We start from the raw sequence: 15519 nt of genomic DNA, 5'->3' as shown, positions 1-15519 counted from the left end.
AGAGAAACCCTATGAATGTGATGAGTGTGGCCAATGCTTCTCTCATATGTTCAGCCTTAAAAGCCACCAGAGAATACACACTGGAGAGAAACCCTATGGATGTGATCAGTCAGTGTGGACAACACTTCTCTCATATGTCCAGCGTTAAAACACACCAGAAATTTCACACAGGAGAGAAACCCTATGGATGTATTCAGTGCGGACAACACTTCTCTGCATTGACTGGCCTTAAAAGCCACCAGAGAGTTCACACTGGAGAGAAACCCTATGCTTGTGATCAGTGTGGACAATACTAATACTTTTTTGTATATACTTAAAATGACACTATGTAGTGAGATGTAATTTTGTGTTTATTACTTTATGTCTTGCAGTCAACAAATAAAGACAAACTTTCAAAGTCAAGAGATGTTTTTTTGAGCTTGTGTTTATAGGAGTACAGTCTGTGGTAATTTCAGTCAATCACATGAAATACCCTTTGGGAGGCAATAACACACCTTGTAATGTAGGATCACATAACAGTGATTAATGGAGATGCTGTTATGAACAATCAAATACTATTAACACAATATCACAAACAGCTGTTCTTTCACTAAAGCTGGAAGGATTTGGAGCAATCATGTGAAAATTAGGTTTCTATATGGACTTGATTGTCTATCTAATGGTTCGTTTGAATAACAAGAGGGGGAGAGACTCGTGCCGTGCACACATATGAGAGATACATGTGTTTAGTGTGAACAGTGTGACAAGAGCCTCATTAGAGCGGGTTCTATTGTTCACCTCTTTGGCCAATCAATCCCAAGCAGTTAATGGTTCCAACTCAGGCTCTCTAGTATAAGAAGAGCTTGTAATTGTCAGTTCTCCACAACTCCTCCAGGATATCAATCATTTCTTCAGGTGAAGATGAACTCTATCAAGGACACCAGGATCAATTCTGCTCAACAGGGAGGACACAATGACCATCAAGACCTCTGTAAGTTACTTACTGTTTTTATGTGGGTATACAGCATGTCATAAGGATGTTTTAATCTAGTCATGTTTACCGTTTTGTTAGCAACATTAGCATAGACTTAAAAGACAACCTGTTTTGTGTCTTTCTAAAATGCACAACAATTCCCTTGCAATTAATCAACACATAAACATGTGTTCCATTACCGTCTATCTAATGGTTCGTTTGAATAACAAGAGGGGGAGAGACTCGTGCCGTGCACACATACATTTCTGATCAGATCTGTCTGTGGACTGCAGGCTTCAGGTGAAGATGAACTCTATCAAGGACACCAGGATCAATTCTGCTCAACAGGGAGGACACAATGACCATCAAGACCTATGTAAGTTACTTACTGTTTTTATGTGGGTATACAGCATGACATAAGAATGTTTTAATCTAGTCATGTTTACCGTTTTGTTAGCAACATTAGCATAGACTTAAAAGACAACCTGTTTTGTGTCTTTCTAAAATGCACAACAATTCCCTTGCAATTAATCAACACATAAACATGTGTTCTATTACCGTCTAAATAATATAGAATCAGCATGCTCATAGGCCTACATGTAACAGTTTATCCATCTTAACCCTGCCTAGAATACTAACAAATCAACAGAGAATAACTGTTGTATACATATAATTTGTGCCATGATGGAGTGCCAGGAGAGATAGCGAGGGAAATTGTAGAATCAAATTTGAAATGTCTCGTAAAATTGTTAATTGTGTACAAATGTGTTTATGTTGTTGTAGACCATAAATTACCTTTAAACAATATAGGGGTTGACCGTTGTCTTTGTTTCCATTTCAGTGTTGAATGAACAGTCTGGCTTCCCTGTTCTACCAGAGGTGAATGAACAAAGAGTCTTTGCTAAACACAAGTGCCACTGCTGTGATCAGTGTGGTAAACTCTTCACTACAATGTCCAAACTTAAAATCCACCAGAGAATTCACACTGGAGAGAAGCCCTATGGGTGTATTCAGTGCGGACAACACTTCTCTGCATTGTCCGGCCTTAAAAGCCACCAGAGAGTTCACACTGGAGAGAAACCCTATGAATGTGATGAGTGTGGACAATGCTTCTCTCATATGTTCAGCCTTCTCTCTCTCTCTACGTCGTCCTCAGACGAGCCCTCCATCGGCGTCTCCAGTCATCTCGGTTCTCCATACATCTGGCCAGCTCCTTTGTGCTTTCCGCACCAGTATCTTTCTTTAGTACGTCCACGTAGGTAGGTGTGGGACGTCCTCTCGATCGATGCCCGTGTGTTGGTTCCCACAGTACAAGCTTTTTGGCCGGGAGTTCTTGATGTCGGTGGCAGTGGCCAGCTAGTCTCATCCTCGTTACTGCAATCTTCTCTGTTACACTTGGTAATGCCCCGTACAGAAGCTTGTTGGTGATGTGCTCATCCTGGTTGATGTTAAGTACCACACGTAACATTCTGGTGTAGCACCCGTCCAGGGATTTCTGTAGGGCTTGTTTAAGTGTCCAGCATTCACAGCCATAGAGGAGGACGGACTCCACGGTAGCAGAGAAGAAACTGATCTTGATGTGTCGGGGGAGGTTGGATTTCCACACACTGGTCATACCGTTAAGAGCTCGCCAGGCAAGTGCCTTCCTCACTTTAAGGTCCTTGTCTGTGGAGTCGACCCATGCGCCCAGGTATTTGAAGTCACTGACCTCCTTTAGGACAATACCCTCTATTGTCGTTAGGGGCAGATGTTCTTGGGGGATGTTATAGAGTATGACCTCAGTCTTCTTCGCATTTAGACTGAGGCCAACTTTGGCGCACTCCATCTCCACACAGGTCAGGAGAGCCTGTGCCTGCCTTACGTTGTCAGATAGCAGGCAGATGTCATCAGCGTAGTCCAGGTCTGTGAGGGTTTCTGCAGGGTGTCTCGTAGACCTTCTGGGTGAGACAGTGAAGCCGAGCTCTGGCTCCCTTCCATTAATAGCTTGTCTCAGGGCATAGTCCAACACTATTATAAAAAGGAAGGGGGCCAGGGTGTCTCCCTGCAGCACTCCGGTTTGGATGCTGAATTCCTCGCTGTTACCATCCGGCGTTGTCACTCGGGCTCTCGTTCCTGTGTACATGGTGTCAATGGCTCGGAGCAGGTTCGGAGGAACATTGTAGGCCTTGAGTATTCTCACCATCATTCCTCTATGGATTGAGTCAAAGGCCTTCTTGAAGTCAATGAAGCATAGCACTGCTGCTAGGTTGTTCCTCTTGACCTCTTCAATGATCCTCCGTAACGCAAGGATCTGGGCTAAGGTTGTTCTCCCCTCTCGGAATCCGTTTTGGTTTTCCCTGAGGTGGGGGTCGATTGCGCTCCTAATCCTGTTCAGTATCATGCGATTGAACATTTTTGCTATGATACAGGTCAGGCTGATACCACGGTAATTGTCAGGTTTTGACAGATCTCCAGATTTTGGTACTGGGATGATGTGAGAGAGAGACCATATTTCTGGCATGATGTTTCCCAATAGAGCCTGGTTGCAGATCTCCAAGATGACTTCATCCAGATTGCAGTTCTTGACTACCTCGGGTGGAATGCCGTCAGGTCCAGCACTTTTCCCTTGCTTCAGGGAGGCTTTGACCTTGGCAAACTCTCCTGCTGTGAAAGGGCCGTCATCAATGCTGAGATCCTCTAGGACTGCAGGCATTTCCCTCTCAGCACCTTCCACTGTCTGGTGTGTGCCGAGGAGGTTCCTGAAGTGAGCTAACCAGGTGGTCACTCTCTCTTCTGGGCTGTTTCCTGCCACCTGTCCCTCTTTCGGCCTTTTCCTTCCACACATCTCATTGATCACCTTCCATGACTCGCTGTACTGGAATTCCCCATGAGCAGCTTCTACCCTGCGGACTTTTTGCATCAGCTCCTCACCCTTTATGTTGTCGTACTCGGCGAAGAGAAGACGCTTGGCCTCCTTCAGTGTCTCGCGTTGTTCTGCGGACGGTTCTTGATCGCATGCTCGACGTGCTTCCTCTATTCTTTGACGCGCTGCGATGACATCTGGATGTTTCGATCTGGTGGGGCCTCTGGTCCTCTGCATCATCGGTACACACCTCGCTGTTGCAGCCTTGTGTGCTTCCATGAACTTCGTGTACCCTGTGCCCGGTTCCTCCCTCACATCCTGTATGTGAACGAGGTCCTTGAACTCCACTGTGTATCTGGCCTGTAGTTCAGGGCTTGTGGAGAATGTCCTCCAGTCATGGCGTACCATGGGGCTCGGTTTTGGGGTCCTTAGACTCAACCTCACTCTCATGGATACCACCCGGTGGTCAGAACCTACAGAGTTGAAGGTGTTGTAGGGTTCCGCGTTCAAGATGGAATTCCTCCATTTTCGTCTCACTAGTATGTAGTCTAGTTGACGTCTCATACCAGTAGGCCGGTCCTGGAAGGTCCATCTTTTGCCCATTCTTTTTCTGAACATGGTGTTTGCAGCCAGTAGTTCTTGTTCCAGGAGTAGTGTAGCAAGGTACGCTCCATTCCGGTTTGTGTCCCCATGGTAAGTGTATGTCGCATCCGTTCGTCCGAGTCTCGCGTTAAAGTCCCCCAGAATCGCAAGAAAGTTGTGTGCCGGGACGCTTCGGACTGCCGTTGCTAGGTCCCTGTAAAACTTTTCCGCTTCCTCGACTGACGCCACGTTGGTGGGTGAGTACACTGCCATGATGGTTGTTACCGGACTGCTACTAAACTCGGCGATGAGGATCCGCTCTGAGAATCGGTGGGTTTTCCGCAGTGTCTTACGTACTCTAGGGCTCAACAGCAGCCCCACACCTCCGGTTGCTGCCTGGGCTTCGTTCCTCCATGCCGAGGAGGTGACGAAGGTGTAATTCTCAACCCTGCAGTGTTTGATGGTGATCTCGTTGTGCACCCTTCTGTGCTCCTGGACTCCTAGGATCTCCACTCCTCTGCTCTCTGCACAGTGTGTGAGCTCCTCCAACCTCCCATCTTCTCTGACTGTGCATGCGTTGAAGGTTCCCATTATAAATGGTTTCCTGCAACGCAAGATTGCATTAGACCGTGTGCTGTTTTCGGGCTGAACCCTCCCTTGCGGGTTTAAGGTCCAGTCGTCATGTTGTCCCCCCGGGGGAGGACCAGCACTACGGTCCGCTGCTAGGCTCCTGCGGACTCCCGCCGCTGGAAGTATAGGTTTTGAAATGACTAGACTTTCCATGGTTGACTTTACAATGCTATATAAGAACTTAAAAGCCACCAGAGAATACACACTGGAGAGAAACCCTATGGATGTGATCAGTCAGTGTGGACAACACTTCTCTCATATGTCCAGCGTTAAAACACACCAGAAATTTCACACAGGAGAGAAACCCTATGGATGTATTCAGTGCGGACAACACTTCTCTGCATTGACTGGCCTTAAAAGCCACCAGAGAGTTCACACTGGAGAGAAACCCTATGCTTGTGATCAGTGTGGACAACACTTCTCTTAAATGTCAAACCTTAAAACACACCAGAGAATTCACACTGGAGAGAAACCCAAATCATTGTGATGTGTGCGGAAAAGATTGTAGTAATTAAAATAACTAATAGAAGTTCACAAGGCTGTACAACGCAATTTAAACTGTTCCCTTGTGGTCAGTGTGGAAAGAATACAATACGAATTCACATATCTGTTTAGTTTGAACAGTATGACAAGAGCTTCATTCGAGCAGGTGAGAAACATCAACAAATCCACACAACCAAGTGTAGCATGATGATCCATTATGGACTTTGTAAAGCAATTGTTCATTAAAAACATTTTTTTTATACATTTTAGGTTACATTAACTATTAGTTTAAATCAACTAAATCAAACTGCCTATACATTTAGTCATTCAACAGATATTTTTTGTATATACTTAAAATGACACTATGTAGTGAGATGTAATTTTGTGTTTATTACTTTATGTCTTGCAGTCAACAAATAAAGACAAACTTTCAAAGTCAAGAGATGTTTTTTGAGCTTGTGTTTATAGGAGTACAGTCTGTGGTAATTTCAGTCAATCACAGGAAATACCCTTTGGGAGGCAATAACAAACCTTGTAATGTAGGATCACATAACAGTGATTAATGAAGATGCTGTTATGAACAATAAAATACTATTAACACAATATCACAAACAGCTGTTCCTTCACTAAAGCTGGAAGGATTTGGAGCAATCATGTGAAAATTAGGTTTGTTTGAATAACAAGAGGGGAGAGACTCGTGCCGTGCACACATATGAGAGATACATGTGTTTAGTGTGAACAGTGTGACAAGAGCCTCATTAGAGCGGGTTCTATTGTTCACCTCTTTGGCCAATCAATCCCAAGCAGTTAATGGTTCCAACTCAGGCTCTCTAGTATAAGAAGAGCTTGTAATTGTCAGTTCTCCACAACTCCTCCAGGATATCAATCATTTCTGATCAGATCTGTCTGTGGACTGCAGGCTTCAGGTGAAGATGAACTCTATCAAGGACACCAGGATCAATTCTGCTCAACAGGGAGGACACAATGACCATCAAGACCTCTGTAAGTTACTTACTGTTTTTATGTGGGTATACAGCATGTCATAAGGATGTTTTAATCTAGTCATGTTTACCGTTTTGTTAGCAACATTAGCATAGACTTAAAAGACAACCTGTTTTGTGTCTTTCTAAAATTTTGTAGAATCGTCCTAAGGCCTTCTTCTTTCGTGTATCGTCGTCATATGTCCATCTCAGTGTCAGAAAGCCACGCCATTGTCCTCGGGTCTAAATATGGTTAATGCCTTTTATCTTTCTGCTTCTCTGTGTGTGTGTGTGTGTGTGTGTAACGAACCATTTAATCACTATTTTGAGCAAAAAGTATTGTTTCCCCTAAAGGCTGAAGAGATTCTCCCCCTGTCCAGACGGCGGCGCTGTTTCCCACAAAACGAGTTGCCTACGTTTATATAGTTTCTCTTTATTTGAATCATATAAACGGTTTTCATGGTTATATAGTGTATTATTATTTATGTCTCTACCAACTTCTTCAGTGTGTTTTGCTTGAAATAATTGTATTTGAGTTCGTTTTGTTAGTCTGTTTGTATAGCTTTTACTTTGAAACTGTGAGAAACAGGAAGGAAGTGGTCAAGTAGATGAGTAGAGTTTAGCGCGGTCTTTCTTTGCAACAGCCATGAATGAAAACAACAGCAAAGCAAACACTCCTGTGTTCAGAACGAAACGAAAGGTTTATTTAGTTTAAGCACCTGGCTGAGGGCAACAAGGTACTGTTATTGTTTTGTTTCTTTGTATGCAATCTCTTTTACGTTGCTTCTGTGCATTTGTGTTTTGTTAATATTAACTTTGAAGACGTGATTCGGCCACTCTATTTTGGACCCTTTTTGTGAAGCCTCAGTAACATTGATAAATAATTATATAAATAATTTGGTTTAGATAGGTAATTCATATTAACAGTTGATAGATTAAATGGTAAATTTCATGTTTGCCAAAGGAACATGTGTTATGCAAATAATATTAGCCTTGCTTGTTATTGTTATAATGATACAGTAACAAACAATCCATTATTGGTTCAAAAGGATACAATGTAAAGGTTTTGTCATTAAGATAATTCATGATCCAGTAATTCAGGTTTTGCACTCAAATGGTTGTCATTTTGGTATAAATAGTACAGTTCATGCTGAGCAATAGTAATTCAGAGGCTCATTGTCAAATGTTATCGATTTATTTGTGACTTTGATAGTACAGTATTCAGCTTTGCTACTGTATGGTTTGTCAATTGTCTTCGTCAGAAACCATATGTATATATGTGTACTGTTTTGTGTGTTTTTCCACATAGTTCTTACGTGTTTCTGGAATAAAGCATTCTAAATTATCAGTTCGAGAGCTCATCCTTATATCAGCCGGGGTTGCTTACTGTGTGCATCCAAAGACTACGCCTACAAATCGACCCGTCAACAAAAGCAAATCTGTATCATTTTAGATTTTTTTCTTTAACTTCAACTATTTGCTTGTACATCTGCTATTTTTTGTAACATTGTTTTGAAATATCTTGAAAGTGTGAGAACTAATGATTTAGAACAGGCGTTCATTTTGTAGAATTGGCCTCAGGTCTTAACTGCTTAACTTAACTTAACTTTGTTCCATGATTATGTAAACACCAAATATTGCAAAAAAAAGAAAAAAAGTCTATTTTCATCACAGGGGAAAAAGTGTGTTTACGCAATGATCCGTTCTTTATTTATTGGCAGTTGAATATAGCTTGTTTTCACCAAAAGAGGCGTCTATAGACATCATTGGCAATTTGTCAATGAGTTGGAGGGAGTAAGGCTTTTATTTCCTGGGATTGGTTAGAGACAGACTTATCACAATGACGTGTGTGTGTTTGTTTTTGTGTGTGTGTGGCCATATTTGTAGATATATTTACAACGAGTACAATAGTCAGTTAAAAATCTCATTCCTCCAGATTTGTAAGAAATGTATTTTTAATGCATTTTATCTTCAACTTCTGCTTGTGTGTGTGCGTACACATGTGTGTGTGCGCGTACATGTGTGTGTGTGTGTGTGTGTGTGCGTGCACTCCCCAGGCCCACGGAGGACATGGTGCTGAGTCGGGCGTGCCACCCAGACGACCAGTTCACCACCAGCCTGCTGAGGCACTGGGCCACCTAGCACGACGACCTGCTGTCGGAGCACAACAAAGCACAGCTCATCAAGAACAACAACCAGCCGCGCAAGAGACAGAGGTAAGCAAAGCAAAGTTACTATATTTACCCAGGGTAACTGGACTAAGCTCAAGCATTGTTTACAGCCAGGCCCTGCTCATAGAACATTTAATGGTAGGGGTTCAGCGGTGGTAATTTTAACGTGCTGTTCCGGGGATACAAACTAGCGACCTTCCGATATCAAGACCACTCCGCAAACCGTTCGGCCACCGCTTCCCACTGTATCTTTTACCTGCTCTGTGTAGTTTGACGATTGGTTGTAAAACCATATCCAGTAGTCTGCGTTGGCGGTCAGTTTCTTGCTTGATGTGGAAAGCTTCATCCTCGTACTCTGTTAGAATTCTTACAACAATTCCAAATATCTCTTCAACAGCAGCAGTCTCTGGCTGACCAAGGACTTCAATGTTTGTAGTAAAGCCATAACTCAAAACCTGCCCAAACAAACTGATAGGCTACTAGATCTATTTTTATAGATGTTTTTTTTTTTTTTTTGTGAATATCTAAAGTACTAAAGTTTAAAGTAGAACCAAAACTAAATGCTTCAGTTAGTGTAGAAAGGAGAAGTTCAGCTCTTAACAACTAGCAGAGATTAAAGTGACTCCAAGCAGAATAAACTCTTGTTAAATACTAACAGAGGGCCCTGATGGTCCAATCAGAGTGAGGGGGCGGGACACAAAACTGGCCAATCACTGCTCCCAACAACAAGGATATTCAATGAGTTAAACATTAAGCAAATTAAACATATCAGATTCAGTAAAACAAATCAAAATAAAGTAAAAGCTGCATTATGTAACTTTCCTATTCTACCCCTTATTTGAACCTTGTTGCCTTAATTGAAAACATATTCAGGACACAGAGCAAAATGGAACACATTTAAATAAATTAAATGTCAGTGTAGAATAATGACACAATCTCAATGAAAGGCAGCAGCAAACAGGCATGCATGTTTTTAGCTGTGATAAAAATAACAGCTGCAGTTTTCAGGGAGTTTGTTCAAGATATGTTACACATTAATCTGAATAGTATGTTTTAATTCTAGGGTCATAAAGCAAACCTTTACCAGGTGACCTTAGAGGTATGAACGGGTGGCACCCACGCAAGACTAAAGACTTGAGTAGCAGCGTTCTGAATGAGCTGTAATCACCTGGTATATTTTAGCCATATTTTAGGGTGTAAAACACTGGTACAGTAGTCAAGACTACTATTGGATATTTTTCTTTATTCCGGTTGACTTTGCTAATGTGGCTGGTTAAAGTTCTGAGGCCATGACTACAACAAGGTTTGAAGCTAAGCTTACTATTGCTCATGCTGAGCAATAGTAATTCAGAGGCTCATTGTCAAATGTTATCGATTTATTTGTGACTTTGATAGTACAGTATTCAGCTTTGCTACTGTATGGTTTGTCAATTGTCTTCGTCAGAAGCCATATATGTGTATATATGTGTACTGTTTTGTGTGTTTTTCCACATAGTTCTTACGTGTTTCTGGAATAAAGCATTCTAAATTATCAGTTCGAGAGCTCATCCTTATATCAGCCGGGGTTGCTTACTGTGTGCATCCAAAGACTACGCCTACAAATCGACCCGTCAACAAAAGCAAATCTGTATCATTTTAGATTTTTTTCTTTAACTTCGACTATTTGCTTGTACATCTGCTATTTTTTGTAACATTGTTTTGAAATATCTTGAAAGTGTGAGAACTAATGATTTAGAACAGGCGTTCATTTGGTAGAATTGGCCTCAGGTCTTAACTGCTTAACTTAACTTAACTTTGTTCCATGATTATGTAAACACCAAATATTGCAAAAAAAAAAAGAAGAAAAAAAGTCTATTTTCATCACAGGGGAAAAAGTGTGTTTACGCAATGATCCGTTCTTTATTTATTGGCAGTTGAATATAGCTTGTTTTCACCAAAAGAGGCGTCTATAGACATCATTGGCAATTTGTCAATGAGTTGGAGGGAGTAAGGCTTTTATTTCCTGGGATTGGTTAGAGACAGACTTATCACAATGACGTGTGTGTGTTTGTTTTTGTGTGTGTGTGGCCATATTTGTAGATATATTTACAACGAGTACAATAGTCAGTTAAAAATCTCATTCCTCCAGATTAGTAAGAAATGTATTTTTAATGCATTTTATCTTCAACTTCTGCTTGTGTGTGTGCGTACACATGTGTGTGTGCGCGTACATGTGTGTGTGTGTGTGTGTGTGTGTGTGTGTGCGTGCACTCCCCAGGCCCACGGAGGACATGGTGCTGAGTCGGGCGTGCCACCCAGACGACCAGTTCACCACCAGCCTGCTGAGGCACTGGGCCACCTAGCACGACGACCTGCTGTCGGAGCACAACAAAGCACAGCTCATCAAGAACAACAACCAGCCGCGCAAGAGACAGAGGTAAGCAAAGCAAAGTTACTATATTTACCCAGGGTAACTGGACTAAGCTCAAGCATTGTTTACAGCCAGGCCCTGCTCATAGAACATTTAATGGTAGGGGTTCAGCGGTGGTAATTTTAACGTGCTGGTCCGGGGATACAAACTAGCGACCTTCCGATATCAAGACCACTCCGCAAACCGTTTGGCCACCGCTTCCTAACTGTATCTTTTACCTGCTCTGTGTAGTTTGACGATTGGTTGTAAAACCATATCCAGTAGTCTGCGTTGGCGGTCAGATCTACATGTAGTCACAGGTTAAGTACAATGGACAGTATGCACTCTGTAACATTAGGACTTACTCATGTCATGTTCAATGTAGAACGTTCAAGTAAAATATGTGTAGACTGTTTAATTTAATTAATACTCATGTTCCTTATAGTAATAGTAATAGGTATGAAGGATATAAAATGAAGCTGTTCTTGTCACTGTATTGTTCACAGTACAAGGCGTCCATACTTAACACTCTTGTTGCTAGACTATTCTGCTTGGCTGTCTTGGGCTATGCTAAGGGCTTAACATTGGATGAAGGAACTGTTTCGGGGCCCACAGCAAACTGTTCTCTTCTAGCTAGAATCACACCGCATACATCAAAAGAAAGCCCAACTTGTCCACTTCAAATTTTTTTAAATCATGATTTTACCATCTTCCATTCTGGAGATATTGACCTTTTTCTAACACCTGCTTTTGCCTTCACTCTGCTCACTTGAAAAAACAGCAGAGATATGGAAGGTCAAAGTTGACAGACATTTCAGTTCAGTTTTTTTATATGAACACAAATTATATCCTATACATACCATACACCGAATGAAAGCCCTCAATGTCTACTTTTAGGAGGAAAACAATATGCACATTGAAGTGAGCAGTGCAACAGTTGCACTGCTCACTTCACAGGGGTGTGATTATTATTACAGTATTAGTTTTTTTCTTATGAAAGCAGAGTCTTCTATTTCATACGGTATATAGTATGTACATGTCGCTATAGGCCTTATTTTGTGAATAATAGTTGTTCAGGTCCATGCCTTCTCTAATGTTCTCTCTGGTGGCCGCAAGCTGCATTCAATAAACAATTACTGACAAACTGTCCATGGGATCAATGTATATATTGTTTTCCTCCTAAAAGTAGACATTGAGGGCTTTCATTCGGTGTATGGTATGTATAGGAAATAATTTGTGTATCTGCCTGTCAATGTATGTGACTAAATGGCTTTTGTATGAGCTAAACAATGAGCATATATGGGACTGATGATGGAACATATTGGGGCTACGTTACTACTGTTTTGTTTATTTTTTATGAAGATTATCCATCTGTGATCTGTCGCTGTGTACAGTGTATCGTTCCAATTTGGCTCGCCGAGGTTGTTGTTGACTTGTAAAGTCAGAACAGCGGCGCGGAGACCAGACGTTAGATCCGTGCCGTGTCTATTATGGGAACAAGTCCGAGCATGTTCCGACAGAAACAGAGTCTACACAAAGACGCCTCCTCGCGAGCAAACAGGGGCCTTCCCTCCCTCCCCTGAGACATGCAGGGGGGGAGTGAGAAACAGCTCTGCCTAGCTAGATACGATCGGATGTCATGAAATGTGATCTGGCTAAGGGCTAGCTAGTAGCTACGCTCGCAATGGGGGCCGCCATTGTGTGATAGTGAGCATTTGAGCCCCTCCCGTCCTGAGTTTCAGGAAGGGAGGGGGAAGAGGCATCTTTTTTTTTTTTTTTGTGATCACGTGATCGGAGTGTTGTGCTACCATCTAATGCTAGTAGGTAAAGTGCTCGGGTGTGTAGAAAGGCGATTGAAAGTTATCAATAAAAACATACAGTAAATGTAAATCCCGCATCGGAGCGCTGGGAATCGAACCACGTAAATGTCCCGTTCCCGCAGAGAAACGGTTAAGGGAGGTGAAACACATGTGATGTGATTAGCTTCTTGTAATGAACACAAGGATCTTTAGCTGTCAACCCTTTATTAGAAAAATAAGAAATTACAGACCGTTTTCTTACAGGTATGACATAGTACATATTTTCTGTTACAATGCATTCTATGAAGACAACTATTCTATAAAGAAAATCTAAACAAATTATACAACTAAGTGATTAAAATATACTAGGTACAATTGCACCACTAGTGCATGAATATTAATCTCAAGCTATAAAGTAACTTATATAACTAGTCTATACAGAATTTATAGAGCAATAGAGCACAATATCATTCATCATTTTTTATCATATATGTAAAAGACAGCCCTCTCCCTCTCCACAAGTGCAGCAAAGCATTATAATCATTGTAGTAAACCACCAGTGTCTATGACATCACAGACACTTTGAAATACTAAAATGTCTAAAAACACAAATTCCCCACATAAACCCCACAGGAAAGATATGGTTGCAAAAGGGCTGAATTGGCCCTTTAAACATGCATGTGTGAAATGTCTATTTGACCATGAGAGGATGACTTCATACAATGACTATTGCTGTGTGCAGTGGGTGCGGTGAATTTAGGATTAGGAATGTGACAAATAGCTCAAGTTGCTTTTGTCACCTATCGGATGTTGTCACAGGGATGCTAGTATTTTCCAGTCTAAATAATTTAAATGCAAATGATTCCCAATCCTAGTATATATACATGTTCCACTCCATTCACACAATACTGTAGGAGTAGGCTATATGTATAAAATTAAGCTGTTCTTGTCACTGTATTGTTTACAGTACAAGGCGTCCATACTTAAAGGAGGTGAAACACATGTGATGTGATTAGCTTCTTGTAATGAAGATGAGATTCAATTTATTGTCAATGTACAGTGAAAAGTATTTTTGCATCTCACCAATGGTGCAAACATGTCAGTAAAGAGGATACATTTTTTACAGTAGTAACAGTAGAATGGGCTGTAGAACGGGCACAAGGATCTTTAGCTGAGAGGATGACTTCATACAATGACTATTGCTGTGTGCAGTGGGTGCGGTGAATTTAAGATTAGGAATGTGACAAATAGCTCAAGTTGCTTTTGTCACCTATCGGATGTTGTCACAGGGATGCTAAGTATTTTCCAGTCTAAATAATTTAAATGCAAATGATTCCCAATCCTATACATGTTCCACTCCATTCACACAATACTGTAAATGGTGGATTTATATAGCGCCTTTATCCAAGGCGCTTTACAGAGATTGTGCATTACATTCACCCATTCATACACCGATGGCAGCGGAAACCATGCAAGGCACCAACTAGCACATCGGGAGCAATTTGGGGTTCAGTGTCTTGCGCAAGGACACTTCGACAGTAACTCTGGGGGAGCCCGGGTTCGAACTGACAACCTTACGGTTTCCATCCAGGCACTCTACCCCTGAGCCACCGCCGCCGCACACAATACTGTAGGAGTAGGCTATATGTATAAAATGAAGCTGTCACTGTATTGTCACTGTATTGTTTACAGTACAAGGCGTCCATACTTAAAGGAGGTGAAACACATGTGATGTGATTAGCTTCTTGTAATGAAGATGAGATTCAATTTATTGTCAATGTACAGTAGAAGTACAGCACAGTGATTATTTTCGCATCTCACCAATGGTGCAAACATGTCAGTAAGGAGGATACATTTTTTACAGTAGTACAGTAGTAACAGTAGAATGGGCTGTAGAACGGGCACAAGGATCTTTAGCTGTCAACCCTTTATTAGAAAAATAAGAATTTACAGACAGTTTTCTTACAGGTATGACATAGTACATATTTTCTGTTACAATGCATTCTATGAAGACAACTATTCTATGAAGAAAATCTAAACAAATTATACAACTAAGTGATTAAAATATACTAGGTACAATTGCACCACTAGTGTATGAATATTAATGAATATGACATTTTAATCTCAAGCAATTAAATCAACACAATATATTTTCTTATTTATTTCTTATTTGAACCTTGTTGCCTTAATTGAAAACATATTCAGGACACAGAGCAAAATGGAACACATTTAAATAAATTAAATGTCAGTGTAGAATAATGACACAATCTCAATGAAAGGCAGCAGCAAACAGGCATGCATGTTTTTAGCTGTGATAAAAATAACAGCTGCAGTTTTCAGGGAGTTTGTTCAAGATATGTTACACATTAATCTGAATAGTATGTTTTAATTCTAGGGTCATAAAGCAAACCTTTACCAGGTGACCTTAGAGGTATGAACGGGTGGCACCCACGCAAGACTAAAGACTTGAGTAGCAGCGTTCTGAATGAGCTGTAATCACCTGGTATATTTTAGCCATATTTTAGGGTGTAAAACACTGGTACAGTAGTCAAGACTACTATTGGATATTTTTCTTTATTCCGGTTGACTTTGCTAATGTGGCTGGTTAAAGTTCTGAGGCCATGACTACAACAAGGTTTGAAGCTAAGCTTACTATTGCTCATGCTGAGCAATAGTAATTCAGAGGCTCAT

This window comes from Protomyctophum parallelum (assembly GCF_964188405.1).
Source record: "Protomyctophum parallelum genome assembly, chromosome: 6".
NCBI lineage: Eukaryota > Metazoa > Chordata > Actinopteri > Myctophiformes > Myctophidae > Protomyctophum > Protomyctophum parallelum.
The sequence above is the reverse complement of the archived record's forward strand: the minus strand, read 5'-3'. Positions refer to the sequence as shown.